Source organism: Empidonax traillii, unplaced genomic scaffold (genome assembly GCF_003031625.1).
Source record: "Empidonax traillii isolate 1590-97213 ecotype Southwest subspecies unplaced genomic scaffold, ASM303162v1 scaffold630:size906685, whole genome shotgun sequence".
Classification (NCBI taxonomy): domain Eukaryota; kingdom Metazoa; phylum Chordata; class Aves; order Passeriformes; family Tyrannidae; genus Empidonax; species Empidonax traillii.
The window spans coordinates 557,987-572,569 of NW_020955823.1; the positions used below are offsets into that span (position 1 = coordinate 557,987).

Sequence of the window (14,583 nt, forward strand, 5' to 3'; positions counted from 1 at the left end):
TTACCCTGGAATATCTAAGGAACAAGTTGAAGCCAGCTCTGCACCATCTACCTTTAATAACAGGTGGAGAATGGGAAATATAAGAGAGGTCAGAGAGGAGTGAGTACACTGTTCCTCCTCTCTTTGACAAAGCTGGTCCTTGGAAATCACACACTTATCAGCTTCACACCTGGAAAGGTGGTAGAAAAACGGAGTCAGTGAGAGGCAGCTGAAAAGTACTGATCTGTAGATCTGAGGAGAGAAGAAGATTCTTGCTGAAAGGTCCATGAAGCATAAGAAAAACAAGGATGCCAATAAGGTAAGCATCTGAGTTTTACTTGTATCTTCACTCAAGAGCTCTCAAGTTGGAGGAGGACTCCCCCATTAAGGGTCAATGTTCTCCTTCATCTGCCCTTGAGGGAAAACTAAACCAGGTAGTTCTATGAGGTTATTTCTATGTTGGTTTTAGAGGAAGATTGAGAAGTCTTAAGTGAGAGCCTGTAATTATGATGGGCTGGTTTTTAAAGTAAAAAATTTAACATTTCAAAAAAAGACCTTAAGAGAGAAATTGCAGTCAATCTGTCAGGATGCTTGTCCTCTGGCTCAAGTCACATTGTTCCAGACTGTATTGATTTTGTGCCTCCCTCACCCCTTCTGTATTTATATCCTCCTAAGAAAAGATTCTACTATGGCTGAAGTTAAACTGGAGGAAAGGATATTCTTAGTTTCTTCATCCCCATCCTGCCTCCTAAACCATCAGCTGCAGAGGCATCTGTGCTCAGGGAATGCACACAGATGCCTCTGACATTACCCCTTCCCCATGCCTTTACTCTCTGGGGATCACAACTGAATCAAGAACAACATGAAAAATAGTGTTTGGAAGACATGGCATCACTTATATCTCTGTGATTGTGTCGTCTGAGCAGCCATGGGGGCGTTAGAGGGTGAGCAAAATCACAAAGGGGCCCAGTTTTAAGGCAAGCCAAGGATTTGCCTGCCCTGCACAGCTTGTGAAACCCCGTCTGCTTGGGTCCCTCAGAAATCTGCAGAGCACAGTTGTAAAAACAAGGAGCATTTTATTGTTCCTGCTGAGGCAAAGGCAGAGCTCCTCATGCTGAGGCCAGAGTTAACACTGATGTAGCCCCAGTCTTTGGGTAGAGCCACCCCTTCACCCTTCACACAGGTACAAAATGATTCTCAGTCCAGAGGTGTCACCTTGTTGCCACTGGTAAATATAAAATGGGAGCGTGACTGTCCTTGTGGGCTTGCACTGAGAAGTTGGTAATTGCTTGAAAGAACTGTAATTGTTTGCCTTCACTTAAAAAGTTGATAAATCTGGTGGTTAAAACCTGGACTGTGCAAAAGGAGTGAGTAGGATGTGGTCTCTTTTGGGGGTGGGGGGAGCTTATTTCCAACCTGCATTTTGTGTTAACACGCAAAAATGCCCAACCCCTTAGACACTGCCTGAGCTGACATTAGAGAGGTTCAGATGTGTAGGCTCTCTGTGGCTCCCCTTTGCAGCCCTGGGCTAGGAGAATTCCCTAATCCTGCTTATCTGAAGTATTTACACTCCTCACAGTGTCCAAGTGTCAGCAGGAATGGCATGACTGGGTTTCGGCATTGAGTCATCGGGTGAAAGCAGTGTGGTCTGGGGCCTGTAGTGACTAGAAATCATTACCTTGTGTTGGCTGCCTGTCCTCTGCAAGATGAATTTGTGGGCTTGATCCATTTTCCCCATGTGGATGCATAAAACACCCACACATCTGGCTTGTATTAGCGTGTCCTCGCTGGCAATTTCCCTAAAGACAAACCGAGCTGGGGAGAACTGGGGGTGTTTTAACCTGCTGCAACTCACCTGGCTCATTGAGAGCACAGGTAGAGCGAGGGAGCTGCACAGGGCGTGCTGATCTGGCTCAGCCAGCCAGGACACCCTCTGCTGCCACCCTAAAGCAGCGCTGTGCTTGCTGCTCAATAACATGGCCCTTTCCCAACGTGTGCGATAAACTTTCATTTATGTAACCGGGGCGTTTTGTCCTCCCCGCCTGCGAGCAGCCCGGTTCGAAAGCAAGCCCGTGCTTTCTAAGGACACGCACTTTAAGAAACAAGCAAATGAACGCTGCCCCTCAGTTTTCACCTGCTGTGAGCCAAAAGCATCCACCGCGATCGCAGGTCCCTAAACGCGGGGTTCTCGGGAGAGGGGCGCTGGATATGCGGGGGACACCTGGAGAGGGGTCCCCAGGGCAGTGTCGGGGAAGATGCCGGCGGGGGAGGGGGGCGCAGCATCCACGCAGGTTGGGGAAGGTGGGGGGATTCGATCAGCGCGGCTGCCAAAGCCAATTATCGGGGCGAGGACGACATAATTATATTAGGGAACATCTGTACTTCATTAAAAGCCCTCGCGGGGCGGATTCGCGCCGGGCCACGTTACGCACAGGCGCTTCCATCGCCCTCCACCCTTTTTCCGCGCCGCCCCGGGGCCGCCCCCAGCCCCATCCTCGCACAGCCTCCCGCTCCATCCCCGCACCACCCCCCGCCCCGGGCGGCCGCACCTGCCCCCGGCCGGGCCCCCCCCGCGGCCGCGGACCCTCCCAGCGCGGCGGGCAGGCGGCGCTCTGTGGCCGGGCTGTGCGGGGGCCGGGGCGGGCGGGCTGCTCTTCTTCCTCCTCCTCCTTCTCCTCCTCCTCCTCCTCCGCGGCGGCGGCGGCGGGCAGATGCGGCGGATCGCGGGGCGGCTCTGGCCCGCAGCGGGCTCCCGTCCCCCCGCCGCCCCCATGGACGGCAGCGGGGGCAGCAGCCGCGCGTAGCTCGGTGAGTCCCGTCCCCTCCGCCCTGCCCTGCCCTGCCCTGCCCGCACCCGCTGCCGCAGCCTCTGCCGCGCTCCTCCGTGTCCCTCTCTCCGCGGAAAAAAAAAAAAAATCGCCCCCTTCCCCGCCCCGTGTTGGGCTGGACTGGGCTGGGCTGTGTTTGGCTGCGGGGATCTGCCCTTCCACCTGCTCCCCGCGGCGGCCGCGGCTCCCCCGGCGCTGCCGCCCGGTCCCTCCCGCCGGGACGGGGTTTTTTGGGGAGCGCTCCCCCGGGTTGTGCCGCGCCAGCGTCCTGCCTCCCTCTCCATCCGGAGTCCCCCGCGCGGTTGGGCTGCCGAACATTTGTTTTCGGGGTAGGACTTTACCAGCGTCGGTCTCGGAGTTATTTTGTTTCAGCCAAATTTAATTTAAACTGACTCAGCGGTTGTGAGAAGCTCCGGGGGGAAAAATGTCAGTTTGAGGGTTGTTTTCTTTGCCTGGGATTTAAAGACCTCTCTCTGTGTATATTCGGTAATGATTTCTTGTTGTAAAATAATTTTGCTGCTGCTCTGTTTACTCCTGGAATTTAACAGTCCTCCAAGACAGGCTTGTTGGAGGCTGAAATAATCAGCTGCAAGGCTCAGACAGAGCCCTCGGTCGTAACAGGTGCAACGTGCATATCCTTATGAACAATGAAATGGTTTCAGCATTCAGGTTTATTTGTATGCTCTGCATTTCTGTGACTCTGAAGAAATTGTCATGCTATGTTATGTCAAAGATGTGCTTACGGCGGGAGCGTGTCCATAGTAGCCAATTAATAGGACAGGGGAGCAGCTGCACAGACCTCATCCCTCAGTGGTGGCTTTAATACCCACGGTATTCCTGGGTGACATCGTGTAGCCTGGGGCGTTTCTGTGGCTTTTGTGAGGACCCACACTGGGCACTGATCCCTCTGGCACAGGATGAAACACTGGGAGACTGAGGGGGAAAAAGAGAAGTGCAGAGGAGGGACCATTTGTGCTTGGATTGTGTTCTCTAGACTTGGTGGTCCCTGCCTGAATGGAGTAGGGTGGTGATGGCACATCTTATGATGATACTGACACTTATATTGCACAGGAGAAATTTCCTAGACAGCTATTTCCTGCTTAAAAAGACTGTCATTGTTTTAGCAGCTTCATGGGCTCCTTATTTAAGGCATTGGGAATTGACTTAATGGGAGTCTCTCAGGAGTTGGAGCTGTCGATCAGAAAGAAATTAGTCTGGGACTTAATTATCGTTCCCAAGCCAATGCAGTGTAAAAGATGTATTCCAGCAGTCCTGGATGTGGGATACCTGTGCTCTGTGGTGCAGCCAGGAGCACCTCGTGCCTGAAGGTGTGTCTGCCCTTTTCAGCACTGAAAGATGCATCCTGCTGGTGCTCTGCTTTCCAGGACTCCTTTAATCTCATCTGTTTTGTCAGGGATGGCAGAAGGAGTGGGCTGCCTGTGTGGAGTGGGGAAGGATGACTGGGTTAAGGGGTGAGGATGGGCAGAGCATTCCTTTGTTACCCTCTGGCTCTTTTTATATTCCAACAAAGAACTGGTAGAGCAAGGGGAGAGTCAAGGGTCTAGCCAGGGAAGAGTGCCTGGTAATGAAGTGTGACCTCCTGGGTGGTATTGATGGAGGCAACAAACAACACAAAGGCAGCAGAGATGTCTAAGAGGTCTTAGCTTATTGTGAGAGATGATCTGAGAAGTTGTGCCTTGTACCTTACCCTATCATAAGAAACAGTGGTTCCTCCTCTATGGAATTGTTGATAAAGTCATGGAAGTGTCATCTGGGGCTTTCAGTCCTCTCCAGAGGGTTTCCCCAGTGGTGGGTTTTGCCAGGTCATGCTGATGAGCTGCAACAGCAGTGAATTTCATGTTGTTCTGTAGTAGCTACAGAGCTTGGAACAGCAAAGTGTCTTGTGAAGGAGGTAGAGAAACATAACCAGCATTTCTAGTGCTGTGTTAACTTCCCTTGGACTTCTTACAGCCTCACTCAGCAATGTGATTCCATCCCTTGTGGTTCTTGGTTTAGGGCAGGTGAAGGTAGAAATACACTGACATTTTGTATAGTTCTAGTTGAGCCAAACAAGGAAGATAAACACCTTGTTAACCCTTTGCAAGGTGCAACTGGAACAGCTCCCTCTGGTCTAGTGATGTGAACTGTAAAAATACAGCACACTTCTCAGAAAGCCATTGCTTGAGGAGAACATGCTTCTTTTATACCATCGAGGCAACTTCATCTAATGATGTTCAGATGAAAGGATTTATAGCATTATTTAATCAAATTTGAGGACAGTAATCTTAAAGGATTCTTTAAAAAATCCTCAGAAGTAATTAGCAGCCTTATTTAGCATCCTGGGCAATTTCTGCTGGTGGGAGAGTGATTTGTCCTTTTCACAATGCTGGCAAAATGTGATGTTGCTGTGAGTAAGCTGGATAATGTTTACAGGTCTGCTATAGCAGCGAAGCTCTGGATAGTGGTCCTTTGGTTGCCTGAGGCTTTTCTTGTTTGACAGGGCCTTGAAAATCATCTCTGGACGCCAGTTGTATGTTTATGCTGCAGATGCTCGTCTGGCCAGGGCTGTGTCCACTCTGCAGCCGTGGATGTAGCTGGGAGCACTTTGCTCTGCAGGAGCGTCTGGGGCTCGGTGCATCCTTGTGCTGCAGGTACCTGCTCTTGCCCTGCTGAGCAAACCTGTGCAAAAGGAGTTGTGCCCTCTCTCCACTGCCTGATCCATCTGCAGGAAAGGATCTGAATAAAGGAGGGTTGATGCAAGAGCAGAGGCTTATGGACACTCTGGCCAGCTGGCTTAGGAGACCGGTAGCCCCAAGCCATTCGCTTGGCCAGGAGTTTAGCAGGATGTAAATTGAGTTAGATGTTTCAGAGAGTAAAGATGAGAGAGAGAGAACAGCCAGTGCTGAAAATGAACAAGGCTTTAAGGGGAATCCAATGACTTTTGCTTAGTATCATTCCTCTCTGATGCAGAGTTAGGAGAAGATGCTTTCTAGGTGCACCCAATGGCACATGGAATTTGGGAGGACTGGGTGGCAGTGTCCTCAGAGGAAGGCCTCTTCCCTCACAATAGACAGTTAATAAATGAGGGAATTAATAGTTGCAAATGAATCCAGAATTGTAAGTTCAAATCTGTGTGGTGAGTTGCTTAGTTCCTTTATTCTGGGTTCTGATCTCCTTGCTCAAGAGCTGCTCTGCTTGTGGAGTAGTAGTTCACTTGCTCTGGGATGCTTCTATCACATAGCACCATGTTGGTTGTGTTTGAGAGGTTTTGTCTAAGCAGACTCCCTCTGGACGCTTTCCCCACCTGCAGGTTTCCTCAGGGATGCAGAAGCTTAGCAGGTGTATAGTGAAGGCCTTTGCTGGTCAAATGTTTGCTCATGTCCTAAATATAACTTCGGGGAATGTGTGTTTGTTTTGGAGCTGGGGAACACTTTTCTCCTTTACCCTCTTTATAGATTCAGAGGATTTAAGGATATGATTAACATTAAACATGTGAACATTCTCCACAGACTCATTTTTTTGGATCAAAGACAGAGTGCTCAGTCTGTTGAGAGGATGGAGCCCACAACTACTGAATGCAGGGAGCTGATCTGCTGCTATGCTTGTCTAAAAAGTGTACGATATGAGTGCTTTGGATTTATGTCTGTCTGTGCCCCAAATCCCTCTGCTAACTGCTGTCTTGATGTGCCTTATCTACTAAGTGCTTACAAGCCTTAACAAACCTTTGTGATGCTGCTGAGACAAGTTGTTATCCCCATTTTCCAGAATTGGATGCTGAGTGAGTTTGGCGATCTTTGGTGAGACCACTGTGGGTTATGGATAAAGCTGGGCAGGGAACCTGGGGCTTTGAATTCCCAGCTCAGTGAGGCAGCAGAAAGGGGCAGCAGCACAGCTCTCTGGCACTACTGGGTTGTCTCTGCCATCTTTCACGCAGTCAGAATGCTCCCCAGATTTGTGTGCTGACACAGAGGCTTCTCATCTCTGCTGGGTCAGGCTCCAATGCAAAATAGTCTGTTTACAGGGGTGAGCAGTGGCCTGTTAAGGGAAGGAATCTCAGAGAAAGCTGTGTGTCCGTGCTGGCTCTCAGCCTTGCTGGATGTTGCAGGCAGAGCTGCTGCGTCAAGATCCCTCTAATCTCAGCTTAGAGAAAGGGGAATTTTTCCATCTTCTCTAAGTGCAGTGATTCTCGATTTCTTGCTGGTTTAAAAATACCCAGTGCCTCTACAGAGCAGGGAGCCCAAGTCCATGCATATAAATATAGACACACTAGGTGTGTGTGTGCCTATGAGCTGGCAGATGAATCAGTTTCCAAATCTGAAGTTGGCATCGGGTCATTTTCAGCACCGAGATGTTTTAGTTTGTTTGTTTTTCTTTTTTTTTTTTTTTTTCTTCTTTCTTCTTCCTGGTTTTATTGTGCTTCACTTCTAAAATTAGAAGAATTTCTCAAGAGAGAATGGATGAACTTCAAACAAGGAGGGTTTGCACTGATCCTGCAGGGCTGTACTGGTTCAGGGGGGAGAGGCCAGTGCCTGCCTCCCTCCCTTGCTGCTCTGCCCCTGGTCCATAAGACCTTCCCAGACCACTGTGGGATGCCAGGGTGTTGGGAAACTATTGGGGCCCAGGCAGGCTCATGCTGGGTCCAATAAACTGTGACAGAGGCAAGTTTCTGTGTGTTTTGAATTTTCCAACATCCTGTAATACAAGGTGAGTGATGAATTTGCAGCAATTCTGGAGTTTCCCACGGGGCAGCTTTACCTGTGCATACAAACATGTGTGAGGGACAGACAAGCCTTAATTGGGAATTTACTGCCCTCACATGCTTTGTGAATAAACCACAACCATCCTGAGCTTTTGCATTTATATAATGGCATCTTTCCCTCTTTCCTTTTATCCTCTATAGGGAACCTGTGCTCTTCTGAACTCATGTTCCCTTCCACAGATGACCCAATCAGCCTTCATCATTGCTTTTTAGATCAGAAACTTATTAGTTAATAGCAGTACTGTTCTTCCTTTTAGTCCCTATTACAGCTAAGCTCATGGCATTTACAGACAGACTTGTTAGTCATTAATATTCCTTGTATTCTTCATCTTTGGCTTCAGAAGAGAAGGCCTTTCATTTTTTGCCTTGCTTTGTTTTTTAGAAGAAACCAAGTTTGACTGGAGGAAAAAAGAAACCAAAAAAACATTTCTCTCCTGTTTTCTTATAAGCTTCCAAGCAGTCTCCCCTGCTGACTTTGTACTTTCAGAGTAGACAAACACTGACTTTGTTTTCATAGAATATAGCTCTTTTTTTTTTTTTTTCCTTGGTTTACCTTTTTGGTTATGCCTCAGCAGCTTGACAGGACAGGATTAATTAGCAACAACTGCCTCTTTTGCTGAAATTCTCAATTCTTTACTCAATTTTTCCATCAGGTTTATTGTACCTAAAGTCAAGTTGTTGTTAAGAGAACGTAATCATGTGTCTAAAATTAGAAAAATTGTGAAGGGTTTCCCTGATTTGGAGACTATAGGATTACTGTGATGGATCTGTCAATTCTTGTTTTTGAAAAGAAATCAAAATGCTGATACCCAGGGATGTATTTTGACTCTGTGTACCAGAGGGTGATGTGTGCATGGGCAGGTATGATAACAAACCCGTGTCCTCAGTTGGGAAAGGCTTTGTTTCCATCATTAAATTCTCACTACTTGTAAGTGGTCGAGTCCTTTGCTAACTAAAAGGAAAATACAGAGGCACAGCATTTGTTGTTTGTGATCTGTGAGATCTCAGACCTCATTTCTGAAGAGCAGGACCAAAACAACAACAACAGAAAAACTTCTGGCCTGGACTATCTGTTTTGCTTTTGAGGTTCATTCAGTGCTTCTTGGAGCGTGCCAGCAGTTCATATCCATGCTGCTCAGGTTTCCCCACTCCCGGCTCTGATGCGGTGCGCATCGCAGCGCGATCATTAAGTGTGATTACCACATTTTTGACCTATTTAAAAGTGTCTGGCTGTGAAATTCCAAAGATTCTAATTTAAGCTATAAACCAGATTATTAATGTGCCGCCGCTTACACATTTCATGGCTCATTTCCTGATTGCAGCAGTTTTGAACGTGTACGTGTTGGCTGTTCCAATGCGTGTGGATAAACATCCTCTCCCGTGCACAGCCTGGTCACCCAGCTTGGGGCTCAGGTCCCACATACCTGCCACAGCTTCAGACAAGTAGAAGAGAAAGCCACAAGTGCAGGAAGTTGTGACAAACCACGCTGGTGCTGGCAAAAAGCCTGATGCCTTCTGGAGGGCTGGAGCTCAGGGCGGGGTATGGGAATGAGGGTTGTGCAGGGGTATGGAAGTCAGGCAGGAAAACTGGCTTCAGGAACATCTTCAGGCAGTCCTTTGCTCTGTCTCTCAGGTGACTGTCGAGATCTTCAGTCTTTTCCATCGCTTCATTCAGATCTGTCACCTTGTTCGTGGAGCTGAAACTCTGCAGAGCCTCCTTTATCCACGTGCACAGGAAGGAGTTTGGGGTTACGGTTATGTGGGTCACATAATTATGATTCAGCCTTTAGGATGACCCAGCATGAAATAATTCACCAGGGTTACAGGTGCAACTGCAAAACAGCGGGCCCAGTAGAGAAATTCGGGTTGAAAGATAAAGAGCAGGTGGAAGTACTGTAGAAGTTATCCTGCGATGCTGTGAGGCCCCTCTGAGCATTGTGCATTGGCTGTGTTTGGTGCCTTGTTCCAGAGGGGCTGACCCTGGTCCTGCAGGAACTCCCAGATATAGATATCTGCCTCTGTGTGAGATCAGCAGTGATTTTATACAAGTTTGGGATGCAGGATGAAAAGCAAGGTTTGGAGCAGGCGAGATGGGACCTCTCTCTCCACGGAGGCTGCCAGCACTGTGTGCTCTTTTGTGCATCAGGGGTGGGATTTGTGCCTCTGTTCCTGCCATGTGCATGTGCTAAACAGCATTTCAGGTGCTCAGTGTGTATTGCTTTAGAACTTTATACAGGCAGAGTCACTGTCATTCGTTACTCGGTTGCTGGAACTGATTTGGATCCTTCTGTCTCCCAGCTGAGAGACTGGTAGTAAGGCTGGCTGAGCCCTGGTAGAAGGTATCATTACACAGTGCACACAGCTGGGAGAACATCAGCTTGTCGTTTGCAGTTGTCTTATTTCTTAATGTGGTGTAGTAAATTATAAATGTACACAAACACCTACGGAGTGTTTCATTCATGAGCTGCCAGGCTGTGGTGTGCTTTTTGAAATTGCTGGTTTGGGGTTTGTTTTGTGGGATAATTTCATTGTCTGATACCAGGCTTTTCCTAAAAGTGAATCGATCATGTGAGAACCATGTGTCTATTTGTGATTCTGCTAATAAAAATTCGGTCTTTTTTTTTTTTTTTTCATTTTTTCACAGAAGACCTTCTGTCCAACAGCCTTTTTATTCCTTATGGCTGTTACTAGGTAATTTCAGGAAGGTCATTATTTGCTAATGGGTGTGTTGTGGGGCTTGGAAGCATGTGCCACAGCATCCAGCAGAAGAATTTGAAGGTATGGGTTGTTAGGAAAACGTGCAAGAGGTTTGTATCAATAGGGATGGTTACAAGGGATCCCTCTCGTGGCATTACTCACATGCCTCTGTTCTGGGCTGTAGCAGTGCTAACAGTGATCCAATTTGTACATTAAAGGAAGGATCTTCTGAAGTGGAACCACAAATGACAGAGGAATTACGATAGCGGGGCGGTCAGGACTGATGGTGAGCCCAACATAACACGCAAGCCTGGCTGCTGTTAGGAGAATGTGCCCATCTAATAAGCAGCTTAACTTGGTGTATTACTGTGAAATAGAAAGAACCATGGAATATGTGATGTGAATAGTAGGCTGGATTTCCCTGTCACTTCGTATTTGTGTTCCTGGAGCTGCCCTGGTTTTGCCGGGGTTACTTCTGAGTTACGCCCCAGGTGAATGAGAGGTGGATTTCCTCTTCTCAACACCTTTCTTTTAAATCTGGAAACAGCACTACAACTTCTGTATTTTAGCCCTAGGTTTGAAGTTGTCATATCAGACAAAATATGGCCAGAAAGACTAATTGGTCTGAATGTTTTATTTTTCCTGATCAGCTGCTGACTGATTCAACTTATTTAATTCCATTAAAGAGAATAGGTGTTGTTCCTTTCTTATAATGGGAGTTGAATCAGGCCATTAAAGTTCAATTTCGGGAAAGATATTAGCAAATACTAAGGCTTGATCCACAGCATTTTGTAGTCAATAAATCAGCAATTGCTATCTACACAATAGAAGGTCTAGTAGGAGGGGTTTGAGTGTCTTTGAGATTGAGAGCCCTCATCTTGAGCATCACTTCTTTAAGTTTTCTGAAATCAGTTAAATTGAGATAAAGCCAGTGACTTGTTCACGTCTGTTGGAGTTGCTCAAAATTTATATTCTTCACTGAGAATAGACTGTGCTCTGCTCTGCCTGGGTGGGGGAAAGAGGAAGCTTTTCCCCTTGGTCTATAAATAGCCTGGTGAATGTTTGTGTTCCAAAGGAGGTGTTCAACCAGCCGCTGACATGGTATTTCCAGATTGCCTTAAATCACTTCCTGCTCGTTTCTGTTACAGGTATCCAGATTTTGGCTTTGACGTGCATGAAGCTTCCTTTTAAGATTGTTGTGTCTCGCTTGCTTTCCCTTCTGTTGGGATTCTTCTTTTCAAGCCAGTCTAACTATCTCAGCGGTATGTTCTGGAAAGGAAAGTCTGTTGAACAAGGCTGTGGGTTGGAGTGTTTCAGCAAGGAGCACAAGAAACTGGAGGTTATGCCCTGCACACCTTCTCTCTTGATGCTTTGACAAGCCCCATTTAAAAACTCTTGGGGCAAGTGATTTTTCTGAGCACGTGTGGAGAGGAATGTGTGAAGTGCTTGAGATGGTGGGGACTAGGAAGAGGCATGACAACTGCTTTGTGTAAGATGATCTGTGTTGGGAGGAACAAATGGTGCACTGAGATGACAAATGGAGCAGCAGAGGTGCAGCTGGGCTGCCATGGCTGTTCAATAGCAGAGGTATCAACAAGCAGCTCCGAGGAAGGAGTTTTATAGTCAATATAAACAATTTCCTGTTAGGTTTGAGCTTGCTGATAAATTAACAATATAATTCTCATTGATTTAATTACATCAGATTCCAGGGCCTTGATTTGCAGAGTTTTCTGGTAGTGGTTTTGTAACTAGACGGGCAAATAAATGGCCTTTATTTTCTTGCTTGCTGGGTGGGGTGTCTGGTGGTAATTACTGCATTTATCAAAGCGTCCTTCCCCGTTGGAGACAGGCTGGTATCCACTTCTGACAGACAGAAACAGGGACAGTGAGATTATGGGCCCTGTCTCGAGGCTGCTGTTCAATGCTTCAGAGCATGAGATTTAAGTCCTAGCACCCTAAAAGCCAGATTGGTCCCCTGAGTCATGCATTGCTCTTCCTTTGGGCTGTTAATTTGCCCTCCCTTCCTCGGAAGGGCAAAGAAACACTGCACGAATCTGGCACTGTTCCTGCACCAGGGATTACTGCTGTCAGCAGGGAAAGCTCAAGTGCAAAGACTCGAGGTTTCAGTACCGTCCCAGCTTTGCTTTTCACCTGCTGAGACAACGTGTGCCAATGTCACATTGCTCTGATTTGGTTTTGGTTTCCCTCGCATGGGTTTGAACGTGTGCTGGTGGCTTTTGTCAGGAGATCAAGAAGGAATTAAAGCTGCATTCTACTTAATTGTTCGTCAGCAGCTAAAATCATGACAAAATTGCTCCACCCCAATTAGTAAAACAGCTATTAAGAAGAGTTAATTAGAGTCAATAGCTGAATTTTATTTGTATATATCTTCTTATTTCTGCTAATTGCTGTGTTGAGTAACAAGTTTAGTAAGACCAGCTTATAAGAAAGAGGAGTGACAATAAAATCTTAGGAAGAAGAGAATGTTTTTTTTCCCTTCAGCAGAACTGGAGGAGTTTGTACCCATGAGTTAGGTTTGCAAAGCCTCTGAGCCTCCCCCACTGGTATTTTTTTTTTTTTCCTAGAAACAAAGATGCTGTCAGCACCAGTCAGCATTTCCCCAAAAGGGTCGTTTACCTTTCATAAAAAATAATAAAGACCTGTATAAATATTCTCCACATGCTGCTCCTGGATTGTATTAGTGAAATATGTCAGTGTTTGTGGTGCGTGCTGCCCCGCGTTTCATGACATCACTTGAAAAATGCAAGGCATTCATATGAGTTATTTGGAAGATGGTGACAAGCCTATTTGGCAAAGCTGTGTCTTGAAGAGAGCGTTTTCAGGCACAGAGCAGAGATAAACATGTGTGGCCAGTGCTGGCGTAGCAGACTTCAGCCCATGTGCTGCTGGAAAGATGGCTGTGGGGCTTTCCAGTTTGCTGGGCTTTTCCAGTGTGACCTGTGGGACCAAGTGCTTGGAGGCACCAAGCAGATGGCTATGAAGATCTTTTTCTGCGTGGCTTCTAGAGATGGGAAAGCAGGGAGGGCAGGGTTTTGACAGCTTATGTAGAGTTGGGTCTCCACCACACCTACGTATTTCTTATCTGTGGCTTTACTGAGCTTCTCAGATTATCTGTATGTTGCCAAGGTGGAGCTCAGGTGTAGAAACGTAGACACAGAAGAGTCTAAGGTTGGAGTTGACCTTTTTAAGCAACTCAGACTTCCACCTGACAGTGCTGGCTAGAGCAGGTTGAGCCTGTGCACGTCTGGTGCCTCCTACACCTGAATGCAGGTGTTTGCATTGGTGACCAGAGCTGGGTTTGTCTGAGCCAGAAGAACAAGGATCCCTGGGGGAAGCTGGGTTTGGAGTTGGGTCATAAGAGTGTGCTGTGGGCAGCTAAAGAGAAGGTTGCCCCAGCCACCCTTCCTGCTGAAGCTGTTGTGCTCTGCCTTCCCCATCCAGTACCACAGGGACAACTGATAGCAAAGAGCAAGGAAGAAGCAGCTTTTGCCTGCATCTGTTTATGATTTTTATCTAGTCCCTGAGCCTTCACTGTATTATCTCCTTAAATCTCCGTGCCTGACACTTTTGCTTTAGCACAGCTGAATGTATTACTGTCCTGGGTTGTAAAAGAAAGCCTCCATGGGCTCTCTGGGAGTAAATCTCCCACCGTGCAGCTGCCCGCTTCAGTTCTCCCTTCTCACGTAGCTCTCTTTCGAGGAGTGAACTATTGCGAGGGTGAGTTGCTCCATGCAAATTTGAGATCAAACCTTTTGTCTCTGCAGCATTTTCTGTCTGAATCGCTTCCACAAGCTGCTGCAGGCTCCCAGCTTTGGACCCTGGCTGTGCAGACACCCCAGCTGAGGGCTGGCGGTGTCGGCGCACTGTGCGGTGTCTCGGGGTGCAGCGTTCCCCACGGGATCGACAAAACCCATGGGTAGGTGATCTGTGCAGCCTGAGCAGTGAGGGCTCTTTTGTTTAATGAATATTGAACTTCTCCTGCCCAACAGCGGGCTGTGTCCTGCTCTGCAGATGAGCAGCTCTGTGAGAGGCTGAGCTGCGGGCAGGAGGGCTGTTTGTGGATCCATTAATTCATGTCCGGGTGACGGGTGTGCTCCAAACAGGGCTCTGCTGCTCACCCAACAGTTGGTGTCAGGCAAGATGATTTTCTTGGTTGTTTTTTTTTGGTTTCTCTCTTTTTTTTTTTTTTTTTTTTTTTTCAGTTGTTTGGTCCTTGTTATTTTCCCCTTAAAAGTCTTTGCTTAGTGCTGGATGCCTTTCTCGAGCTGCCCACATTGCATTTTCTACATGGCAGTGTCC

At 47.4% G+C, this 14,583-nt stretch overlaps 1 protein-coding gene across 1 annotated transcript in view; it reads left to right on the forward strand.

Moving 5' to 3' along the window:
* The first annotated feature begins 2,683 nt into the window (after nt 1-2,683).
* Nucleotides 2,684-14,583, forward strand: part of RASGEF1C (RasGEF domain family member 1C) — a 64,830-nt gene continuing 52,930 nt past the window's right edge. The window contains exon 1 of the mRNA XM_027898926.1: nt 2,684-2,787. The gene's annotated coding sequence lies outside the window, so the exon portion shown is untranslated. The remainder of the gene's footprint in view (nt 2,788-14,583) is intronic.